The following is an 11848-nucleotide window of genomic DNA, read 5'->3' as shown; positions in this document are numbered from 1 at the left end:
CCAGGAGGTCACTTGCAGCAGGAAAGTTGGTCTTACCTGTGGTCTCGAGGCTCAAGTTTGCTCCTGGGGTGTTGCTTATGAGCTCTCTGCGGCGGCCTTTCCGGGAGCTTCCGTGCACCAGGGTTCAAGGTGGCGTTTGGTGTTTTCCTCTGGAATCAGTAATGTGTGCAGAGTGCAGTCTCTTCTGGTTTCCCAGGTTGTCTGTCTCTTTGAAGGTTTAGCTCTCCTTCCCACGGGATTTGGGTGCAGAGAACTGTTTATCTGGTTGGTCCCTTCAGGTTCCGGTGGTGTCTCAGATGCAGGGGAGCCGCTGCTGCTGTGCCCTTATCCAAGGGAACCCAGAGGCCGTATACAGTTTCCTCTTGGGCCAGGGATGTGGGCAGGGGTGGGCAGTGTTGGTGGTCTGTTCCGCTCTGCAGTCTCAGGAGTGCCTACCTGACCAGGCGGTGAGGGCTCTCTCCCACGGGGTTTGGGAGCAGAGAGCTGCTGAGGGCAGGGATCGGCAGGTTTGGGACTCCCGCTAAATACTGGAAGTGTCTGGTCCTAGAGCCCCCCTTTTTTTTTCTGAAGCAAGTTCTCACATTGTAGCCCAACTGGCTGGGAACTATATAGCTCAGAATGGCTTTAACTGTAATTTTTCTACCTCGACTTCCTGAGCACTGGGATTGCAGGCATGTGGCACTACATATGGCTCACCCATCACCCTAATTATTTCATAAAGTGGAAACTTACTTCCTACTCATTCTAGATTTTTGCATGTATTGATTTGTATGTATATGCATCTATAATGTTAGCACAGGAACTGACTTATGTACTAAACACTAAATTTAAGGTACAAAACTAGACAAAATTAACTTTATGTCACACTGTAGTAAGAATACATATACTATACAATGTTTATTCCCTGACTCTGGAAATCATTAATCTGTTCTCGTCATTAATTCTGTCATTTAAACAGTGCTCTAGAAATGCAGCTGTACAGTAAGTGGTCTTTTAAGACTAGCATTTTTTTTCATTTACTATAATAGCCCAAGGATCAACATATTAGCAGTATGTTCTTTTCTACTACATAGTAATATTCCATAGTAATGGTTTGTTTAGCCATTTACTCACTGTTGAATATTTGGGTTCTTTCTAATTTGCAGTTATTACAGATAAAGCTGCCATGAAACGATTTGTAAAAGTTTTTGTGCCAAGACAATATGACTAGGTGGATCATGTTAAGGGTATGCTTAACTTAAAAAAAAATTTCCAAACTGTGTAGCTCTATTTTAATATTTCTGTCATTGGTGTACAAGAAATCTAGTTTGTATCCTTAACAGTATTTGATATTTTCACTATTTTTCCTATAGCAGTCCTGATAAGTATATGCCACTCCATGAGATTCCATCTATATTCACATAATTACTTGCCATCTATATGCCTTATGGAGTGACAATGCTTATGTTTCTTTTAATTTTCTATTGGTATTGTTTAATTTTGAGTTTTAAGCATATCTTTTCCACTGATCAGATATTATATGGTTTCCTCTTTTTTTTTTTTCCTGCAGGATAAAAGTTTTAATTTTGACGAAGTCCAATATATCCACTTTGTTTTCTGATGGAATTTTGCTTTTGAGTTGAATATTAAGTACTTAACTCCTGAAAATTTTTCTTAAATAATTTTTATAAGTTTTCCATATTAGATTTAAATTGATGACACATTGGGAGGTACTTTTAGAATATATTTTATTGGCTTATGGAGGTTCAACTTGTTGGAATGACTGTCTTTTCTTCCTTGAATCACATTTGTACTTTTTCAAGATTAGTTAAGCATATTATTGTGGATTTATTTCTGAATTTTCTGTCCTGTTGCATTTATTCTTCTGCAAATATCATAGGATCTTTATTACTATAGCTTTATAAGAAGTCTTGAAGTTATATGATATAGGCCCTCCATCTTTATCTTTTTCAAAATTGATTTTTGTTGAATAAACTGTATGCCAGGTGTTTTTATCTGCCTTTGTTGTTGTTGTTGTTTTCCTGCTTTATTCTAGGGACGGTAGCTCCTCCATAAGCTCTTCCTTTTCTTGTTGTAACTCCTGCAAATGCTGCTGGTTTTCCTCCACTCCTACCACTGCAGTGGAGGACCACTGACTGCTGACATCTGACTGTACACATTCTTGGTAAATACTGAGCCATTATGGATCTTGGTCACTGAGTCCAGATGTATAAGGCTGTGAATCCTTCTATATGCATCCTGTTCTTCTTGACACAGGATGCAGCTCTAATGCATATTCAAGGCATACTTTACCAATAGTGATAAGAGATATGAGGCACAATGTAGATTGGAATTTCAATTCTCTCATATTCTGAGCTTTTGGGGGTTTGTATGGATTGGAAGCAAGTGTAGGGTACCCAACCAGTCTTTGTGTTTTTGTCTTCTATAAAACAGGAAAAAAATAAGTCCTACAAAGCCTTGATCCATCATTTGGTACATGGCTTGTGCACCAACATTAACATGTGAAGGCCAAACAGTTATATGAGTATGGGAGTGATACCAGCCAACAACTCCCATGGGACTACCTGTTAGTTCAGCCAACCTTTCTTCCTTTCTTAAGGCTGCACACAGCTGCTCTGGAGAAATTTTTATATGGTCCTTTCTCTTGTCAGAATGCCGCAAGATGGTAACAGAATGGGTGTAAACAATTCTGATAGTATCCATCTTTTCTGGAACTGTGCTCATTTCAGTTCCAGTGTATGTAAATTTGAAGTCACTCCTTATGTCATCGTTCAACTCCCCTATACATAGACCCATCACCTCCTCCTTTTCTGTGCTCAGAGCATGGTTGAGACAAACTAGGAACACGTCAGACTCAAGATGAACCCCTGCACGACTTGCACCACCTGCACCATCATCTTCTTTCCATTCAGGTCCACCATGGGTGTACAGCCCCTCATCCAACCTGGTGCTCAGACACAAGATCAGGATCTTTCATGGCAGCTTCTCTTTCTTTCTAACTAGAAGGTATTGTACCTGGCATGGTCAGCTAAATATGCGGCACTACTTACAATTTATTATTTAAGGAAGTTAGAGGCTAAGGACAACGGTAAATTCCTAGTCACAAACACTTTGAGATGATTTGCAGGACTTTAAAGAGCATGGTTTCACAGCATAGGAAAGAGTAATATAATTGATAAGCCAGAGGGCTCCTTACTAATATCTTATTCATCTTTGAAAATCTCCAGAGTCATTTTAAAGGACATGTTTGTTTTAGCCTGCACATAATGTTAGACTTTACTCTATTTGTTGTAAATCAGGTTTATCTAGATGTCCCCTTTCTTGTTGAAGGTGTAGAGGGCTGTCTAAGAATTGCTGGAGTGCACACTCTCTGTTGGTCTTTGAGATGAGGGTGTCAGTAGAGGAATGAGACTCAGTCTAAGACAGCAAATAATGCCTGTGTGCTGTAGACAAAGCAGAAGGGGTCAGCTTGGGAAGGTAGAGCACTACTGGAGAAACCTGAGCCAGGAGCTTAGACCACATGCATTCTCCAAACCCACATGTCCCTGCTCTTACAGCAAGACCTTACTCTATCCCAGCTGAACAATCAGGCTAGCATAAAATGGGATTAGTCTTGTGAGCTTGCTGTGAAATTTCTGGAGAGGCCTAAAGCTAATTGGACACAGAGAACTTTTAAAGATAGTTGGTAAGTCTAGAAAAGCTGCAGTGTGTATTCTAGGTTCCTGAGAAAAAGGCCCCTAGAGTCTTCTGAATAGGGCAATCTCTCTGAAATTGATGACATTATTTTGGTTTTCTGTAGACAATGAAAATCCACACTCTAAGAGAAACACATTGGGCAGTATTTGGTGGTAGTATCTTTCTACCACCAAAAGGGTGACAAGTGCATCAAAATATCACAATCATTTACCTTTTCATGCAAGTCCTTATCCAGCCATTCCTCTGAATCTCTTCTCTCTACTCCCTCTGCTCATCAGGGGCAGTGTTCCTCCTGCAGTGGCAATAAAATTGTCCTCATGTACACACCCTCAAATATGTTTTCTAAATCTTCTGGTCTAATAAGTTGACAATAATAACAATCACTCTCAGTTCTTTGGCTAAGGATGTTACTCTTCCTTTATTCATTCTATGAAAAGAAGTCTCATGGAGAATAGGGTTCAGAAACCTTGGTTCATTTCCCTATTTTTCCTTGTCACTCAGCCTTCCTTGAAAACATGCAGCCCATGCTAACATGACCATACTCTATCAAATATTAACTATTAAAGAAGGTGTTTGCTTTTTTTTTTTACCATTATTTTTCAGTCTGAGAAATAAATTATCTTTCTTATCTTGTAAGTTTATGGATTAAATGTAACGACAAAACATTTTAAAATTATTGTAAAAAAGTTCACTGAAAGCATGTGTAGTAACAGCATCATTTCGATTCTGTGCTGCTAGAATTATTTATTGGTATACAGATACATTTATTATTATTTTTTGCAGTGCTAGGGATTGACCCCAGGGTTTTATATATATTTAGAAAATGCTTTACTATGGTGGGAGATATATACATTATTTATTATTATTTATTATTTATTTGAGAAAATATACTATGCAAAACTTACTTTAATTTTAACTCAAGATTAAATTTAAAAGATTGTTCTTACAAGGGCGAGGGGAAACCATGAGTAGAAAATACTGTGGAAAAAATTATTTTCAATAAAAGTGAAATAAATTTAAAAGGCCATTAAAATTAGTGAAAACAATTGCTTTTCAACTTTAAGTTGTTAATATTCTCTGTTTCAGAGAATTCTGCACCATCTTATGGGCTTATTTTTTTTCTTTTTCCGTTTTTTCTTTATTAACTTGAGTATTTCTTATTTACATTTCGAATGTTATTCCCTTTCCGGGTTTCCGGGCCAACATCCCCTAACCCCTCCCCCTCCCCTTCTATATGGGTGTACCCCTCCCCATCCTCCCACCATTACCGCCCTCCCCCCAACAGTCACGTTCACTGGGGGTTCAGTCTTAGCAGGACCAAGGGCTTCCCCTTCCACTGGTGCTCTTACTAGGCTATTCATTGCTACCTATGAGGTTAGAGTCCAGGGTCAGTCCATGTATAGTCTTTAGGTAGTGGCTTAGTCCCTGGAAGCTCTGGTTGCTTGGCATTGTTGTTCATATGGGGTCTCGAGCCCCTTCAAGCTCTTCCCTCTTTCCCTGATTCCTTCCTCTTTCTCTGATTCCTTCAACAGGGGTCCCGTTCTCAATTCAGTGGTTTGCTGCTGGCATTTGCCTATGTATTTGCTGTATTCTGGCTGTGTCTCTCAGGAGAGATCTACATCCGGTTCCTGTTGGCCTGCACTTCTTTGCTTCCTCCATCTTGTCTAATTGGGTGGCTGTATATGTATGGGCCACATGTGGGGCAGGCTCTGAGTGGGTGTTCCTTCTGCCTCTGTTTTAATCTTTGCCTCCCTATTCCCTGCCAAGGGTATTCTTGTTCCCCTTTTAAAGAAGGAGTGAAGCATTCACATTTTGGTCATCCCTCTTGAGTTTCATGTGTTCTGTGCGTCTAGGGTAATTCAAGCATTTGGGCTAATAGCCACTTATCAATGAGTGCATACCATGTATGCACTTATTTTTCTGTGATAGGGTTACCTCACTCAGGATGATATTTTCCAGTTCCCTCCATTTGCGTATGAATTTCATAAAGTCATTGTTTTTGATAGCTGAGTAATATTCCATTGTGTAGATGTACCACATTTTTTGTATCCATTCCTCTGTTGAAGGGCATCTGGGTTCTTTCCAGCTTCTGGTTATTATAAATAAGGCTGCTATGAACATAGTGGAGCACGTGTCTTTTTTATATGTTGGGGCATCTTTTGGGTATCTGTCCAAGAGAGGTATAGCTGTGTCCTCAGGTCGTTCAATGTCCAATTTTCTGAGGAACCTTATGGACTTATTTTATCTGCTGAGACTCATCACCTCAATACCTCATCACTGTGTCCTCTCGAGTCAAAGCATCTTTCCCAGGCAGTCTCATATATTTCCAACCACCAGTAATGGCTGTTTACTTCTGGCTCTGAAGACACGAAGGAATTAACTGTCAGAAAATGCAGAGGTCTCCCAGGATGCATGACAAGGAAAAGATCATACCCTTGAGTTGAGCCAGAGCATGGTTGCCTCTCTAGCTCAGAACTGTTTTCAGCATTTTGGGAAGCCTGCTCTGTTATGCAGAGTCTTTTCTCTCCAGAAGCTTTTTCTCTAGGTGTTTAAAATGTCAGTCTTTTGAACTTTCCACAGCATTCTCCATTCCAGAGAGACAGCTGTTTGCTGGGGGAATTGATGCTTTGAAGCAGAAGGCCAGGTTGCTGAGGACTGGGCTCCGCAGCAAGGGGCAGGGATGAGGAAGACTGCTTGGAGAATTCAATTTGAGTCACCTGCTGATTTTATTCTCATGCTGTACAAAGACCTTCACAGGAAAGAGCTTTCAGCTGATAACTTGGCATGTCAGCTCTTCCAAAATATACTTGTCTTTTCAGGTGTTTTCTGAGTCCTAGCAAAAAAGTCATCCCTCTCACAGCAGCAGGCAAGACTTGATCTAGCAAAATATACTTTTGTCTCTCCTGGATTCCAACTGAAAAACCACCATTGGTCTCTGGGTCTAGAGATGCAGACCCAGAGGAAGAGGTGACAAGAAAAAACATTTTCTTGCTTGCAGGTCAGTATGTTTCTTAATTCTTCTGCTGTATTGCACTTAGGACAGTCTTTGGTCCTATTGAAAAGGACCAGAGGAACACATCTTAGGAACAGCCCTTCCAGGGAGAATCTGTTTTCTCTATGCTTCATTTTCTTCTCAAAGTCATGAATCAATTTAGCCACTGACTACAGAAATAATATCCTCCCACGGCTGCCTTTCTCTTCTGACCTCTGAACAGATTTGTTCTTAGCCCAGAGAATGGCTATTTCTTTCATAAGTCAAAGTGAAATAAAATTAGTTCAACAACAGGAAAAAAGGCATTAGGTAAAAAATTTATCACCAAAGGATAGAAATGTGTGACATTTAGTAAGTTCAGAAACATTATACTAAGCCTAGTGCTTACCTGTTTGTAATATGGTTTTTACTTCTTACAACAAATTTTACGAAATATCACCACCCTCACTAATATTCATAGGCATTAAAGAATTTGTTCTAATTCATGCAAAAGAAAAAAGAAAAAAAAAAAAAAAACAAAACCCGCAGGGCAGAGCCTGTTGTTAAACTTGGATTGTCTGAATTTTAACCCCTATCTCAAATCCATCATGTGATACTTCTTAGTAAAAAGACTAGAAAATGGCTGTGTTAGTATACAGTCATTCCACCATCCAGCCCTCAGGAACCTCCACTTATAACATGACCTGCTGCAGTCAGGTGCGACAGGTGTGTGCTATGTATGCAAGGACTCATCTGTCATGCTAACTCTCTCTGTCCCTCAGCACCCCTCCTTCCTTTCTGCACCCTCTTTTCTGTACTCATGGCTCTGCTCCCCTCTGTCTACCTGTTTACATGTCCATTTCTCTGCCTCTACCCCTTCTCCAGGCCTTCACATGTCTCCTAATTCCCCCCAATAAACCTTTTTTTTTTTTTTTTTACACCAGGTTTGTTTGTGACCTAATTTCTCAGGGCCATACTTTGGCATGGGCCTGCCAAGAATACCCACTCACTGCATTCTATTTTATAACAGGCAGAATGTGGTCTATTCCATTATTAAGCTTAAAATAATCAGATAGGTAAAGTATACATTCAGTAGCATACTTTATGGTGATGAGGTGTCCGATACATGCTGTTCTGTGTTCAAAGCTACACAGAGGGTTTGGAAAAATGGCTTAGTCAGCAAGTGCTTGCTGCAAAGCATGAGGACATGAGCATAACCGTCATGAGAATATATGTATATGTATATGTATATGTAGATGTAGATGTAGATGTAGATGTAGATGTATATGTAAACTATTATGATGACATGTGCTGGTAATCCTTGCGCTTGGAGGCAGAGAGATGTGGGTCCCTGGGGTTCTCTGGCCATTCAGCTTGATCAAATTCGCAAGCCCTAGGCCAATCAGCATCCTTATTACATACATCAAGGCAGCTGGCACCTGAATAATAGTTTTCAAAGTTGACATCTGGCTTTAACATGCACATGGCCCAACATCCATGCATATACAGGACACACATGAATTAAAAAGTTACTACGTAAGATGTATGGTATGAATCTTGGTGTTTCTAAGTTTCAAAATGACCAAGAACAAGAACAACAACTCAGGAGAATGCTCATGATGTCAGGATATGCTGATGCCCAGGATTTGAGCGTTTATTGGGTTGACTTGACTCCAAAAGGAACCAGTGCTTTCTGCAAAACCAAATCTGCATACTTATGGCTGACAAATCTCTGTAGAACATTTTGTTATTTGAATTTAGTTAGACCTAGGTAAAAAGGGGAACAATTAGCCTAATTTTACAGATGAGAAAGAAAATGTTCAGAGGCTAAATGGCTTGCCTAAAGCAAAGACATGCTAACCGTCAGAGAGGGGCAGTCAGTGCTCAAGTGAAGCCAGGTGGCCCCATTGTACATGGGGTGAAGAGAGCAAGAGAAGCAGCCTGTGGAAATGCTTCACAGTTTGTAAAATCTGATTAGTTAGCAGGTGTAGGGATTGGATTTGGGCCTGGTTGCCTGGTAGATTGTTGGACGAAAACTTCTCCCATGAATTTATGGCACAAAAAGATTACAATCACAGAATGCCTTCATCCTTCTGGGTCTCCTGCAGGGTTTGACCCCTGCTGAGCCCTGCTGAAGCCTTTTGTTCCTACTAGGAGCAGTCTGGTCTGGTACTTCTCACCTGAGTCAGAGTTAGGCTGGCCTTCCTGGTTATTTCCCTAATTTATTCAGGTCTTGTAGTTGGTCTTTTGTTAAGTCTTGAGCCAGGGTTTCCCACTGTGCTTCACAGATATCTGCTAAGTGGTGTACTTGGGATATATAGTTTGGTCAATAAAGAAACCAGAGGCCTTCCTCTTCTGGCTTGACATGAATAACCTGTGTGTGTGTGTTTCTTTAATCCCACAGGCTTTCGCTAGATTCTTGGTACCTTGTTGGTGCTGGCGCCGACAAGCAGGATGGTCAAGTGTTAGCAATTTATTTAAGATTTATTATTGAAGACTACATTCTTAGTGAATTCTTTTATGCATAGGAGTTTTACGCTAGAGGAGAGAAACAGAGAGGAAACAGAGAGACAAAGAAAAAGACAGAGAGAGAAAGACAGACAGACAGACATACACACACACACACACACACACACACACAGAGAGAGAGAGAGAGAGAGAGAGAGAGAGAGAGAGAGAGAGAGAGAGTCAGTCACAAGTAAGATGACTTCTAAGAACTAGTTGGGCATGAAAGTAAGCTAAGACACAGAGACATTGAGTGGTGGCATTTTGGTTCTGGATCAGATAATTATGTTTTAAAGGATTTAACATCAATTAATGTGAAACTTGAATGTCTACACTGTTCACAATCTCTCTAAATATCTGCATCTGCATTATTGTTTTGCTTGTCACTTCTAAATATTGAAGTGTTTCCTAGTTTATTACTATACTAATTAGTGGTTACCTCAGTGACTAGGGAAACCTATTTGGGCACAAGATGGGAGGAGCAAGAAAAGACTTAAGCTCACCATTAAGATGTTGACATAACTAGGCTCAGTAGTATACAGCTGTAACACCAGAACCTGGAAAGTAGACACAGGAGGATCTTGAGTTGTGGGTCAGTCTGGGTTATATAATAAGATCTCGCTGCTGTGGGAAGAAGAATCTGTTTTCTTTAAGGGTGTGGTAGCTGAGTCGGTACTTATGCTCTGGAAATTGGTCCTACCTCTCTTGTGCTTATAGGCAACATTAAGAGGACAAGGTTTTCAGAGCTTCCAGGGACTAAGCCACTACCTAAAGACTATACATGGACTGACCCTGGACTCTGACCTCATAGGTAGCAATGAATATCCTAGTAAGATCACCAGTGGAAGGGGAAGCCCTGGGTCCTGCTAAGACTGAACGCTCAGTGAACTAGATTGTTGGGGGGAGGGCGGCAATGGGGGGAGGATGGGGAGGGGAAAACCCATAAAGAAGGGGAGGGGGAGGGATTAGGGGGATGTTTGCCTGGAAACCGGGAAAGGGAATAACTCTCGAAATGTAAATAAGAAATACTCAAGTTAATAATAATAATAATAAAAAAAAAGAGGACAAGGTTTTGTTTGTTTTTTTAATCACATTAAGTAGGGAGGGAGAAGTGATGGAGATGGATAGGGGAAGAATCAGAAAGGAGAATAGATGAGTTGAATTTGACCAAAACACATTATATGCATGAATGAAATTCTCAAGCAATAAAAATGTAAATTAACTAAACATGGGAAACAAACTAAGAACCCAAACTGACAATATGGTCTACAGTCCCCCTTTGTTCCATTAAAATTTTAATTCCAATAGTGTTAAAAGTCATTAATTGTAAAGTGTGATTTTGCCAGAAGAATAATAACTAACATTTGTATATTTAATTAAAAAAGACTTTTAAGACTGAGGATGTAGCTCAGTAGATAGAGAACTTGCCTAGCATGTGCAAAGCCTTGGCAAGATAAGGCATGTGAATGGCTCGAAATTCAGTGCTTGGGAGGTGAATAGAGGAGAATCAGAAGTTCAAGGTCACCCTCAGCCATTATAGTAAGTATGTAGACAGCCTGGGCTATGTGAAAAACAGCTTCAAAAATTTTTAATGGGTAGTTATTACCTGTCTTTGTGTTCCAATCATTAATTTGTTTCACAAGTATATTTTGCACATTCACTGAAGAAAGGCACCCTGTTAATACTTAAAAGAATATATCACATTCCTTATACTATCTTATGACTCCCATCAAAGTATTTTTCTAGCTCACACTTAACATACCACATACTTTGTCTAATGTTATGACTGCAGCATGTGTAGACTCACTGAGCAGGTAAAGAGCAGGGGAAGGTGAGCTAGTTCCTGAAGGATGAAGATGCCACCAAGGATTCTGAAAGTCAAGATGCTGAGTGAGAAGAGAAGATACTGAGAAGGCAAGAACATGTGTATGATACTTGAGATCATCCTCACCCTCTTGGAAGATTTTGATATGATGTAGTATGAACCGTGACAGGTATTGTTACAGAAGACTATAGAATTTTCATGAAACTCCAGGTCTTTCCATCTATGTGGTCCAATTTACTTGGTAGGATGCTTGAGTTCAGAGAATCTTAGAGATAGATTCTGAGGCATCAGAGCAGGTCTTGGTCCAAGTGGTCTCTCCATCTGAGATTCAGGCATTGATTTTGGACTCAGACTTGAGTTTAGGTTCAGGTAATTTGGCTGCATAGCATTGTTGAGCTGTATAATGTCTCTGAGTCTATGTTCTCAATAATATAACTCCAGCAATAATGACACTTATCACCATACATGTGTACTGATAAACTCCAAATAGCCAGCTTCCTGGAATTAAAAAGAAAAAGAGACTGAAATTGTAACACTCTCATTTGGTATGCTACTAAGATGTCACCAGATAGGGAGCTGCAAAGAGGTCAAAACACAAAGAGATGGCATCACGGGATGATGCAAGTTGGCTCTAGCCCTTTGCTGCTTATCACAGGGGTCCTGGGAGGACTGAGTAGAATTTTACTGGAAAAGTGCTTAGTAGAATGTATGTCAATCAGCAGGTGCTCAGTAATGATTGCAGCTACCTCCCGATGTGCCTCCCTTTCCTACAACAGTGTGCACACTCCTGTGAATCATGTCTGCTGTGAAAGTTTACTTGCCTTTATTAATGCAAAGGCAGCGTGGTGTGT

At 40.3% G+C, this 11848-nt stretch overlaps 1 pseudogene; it reads right to left on the bottom strand.

The window, feature by feature from the left end:
• Positions 1 to 2026: 2026 nt before the first annotated feature.
• On the bottom strand, positions 2027 to 2897 carry LOC116913995 (annotated as a pseudogene).
• Positions 2898 to 11848: the final 8951 nt, after the last annotated feature.

The sequence above is a fragment of the Rattus rattus genome, chromosome 12 (genome assembly GCF_011064425.1).
Source record: "Rattus rattus isolate New Zealand chromosome 12, Rrattus_CSIRO_v1, whole genome shotgun sequence".
Classification (NCBI taxonomy): Eukaryota; Metazoa; Chordata; class Mammalia; order Rodentia; family Muridae; genus Rattus; species Rattus rattus.
The sequence above is the reverse complement of the archived record's forward strand: the minus strand, read 5'-3'. Positions and strand labels throughout refer to the sequence as shown.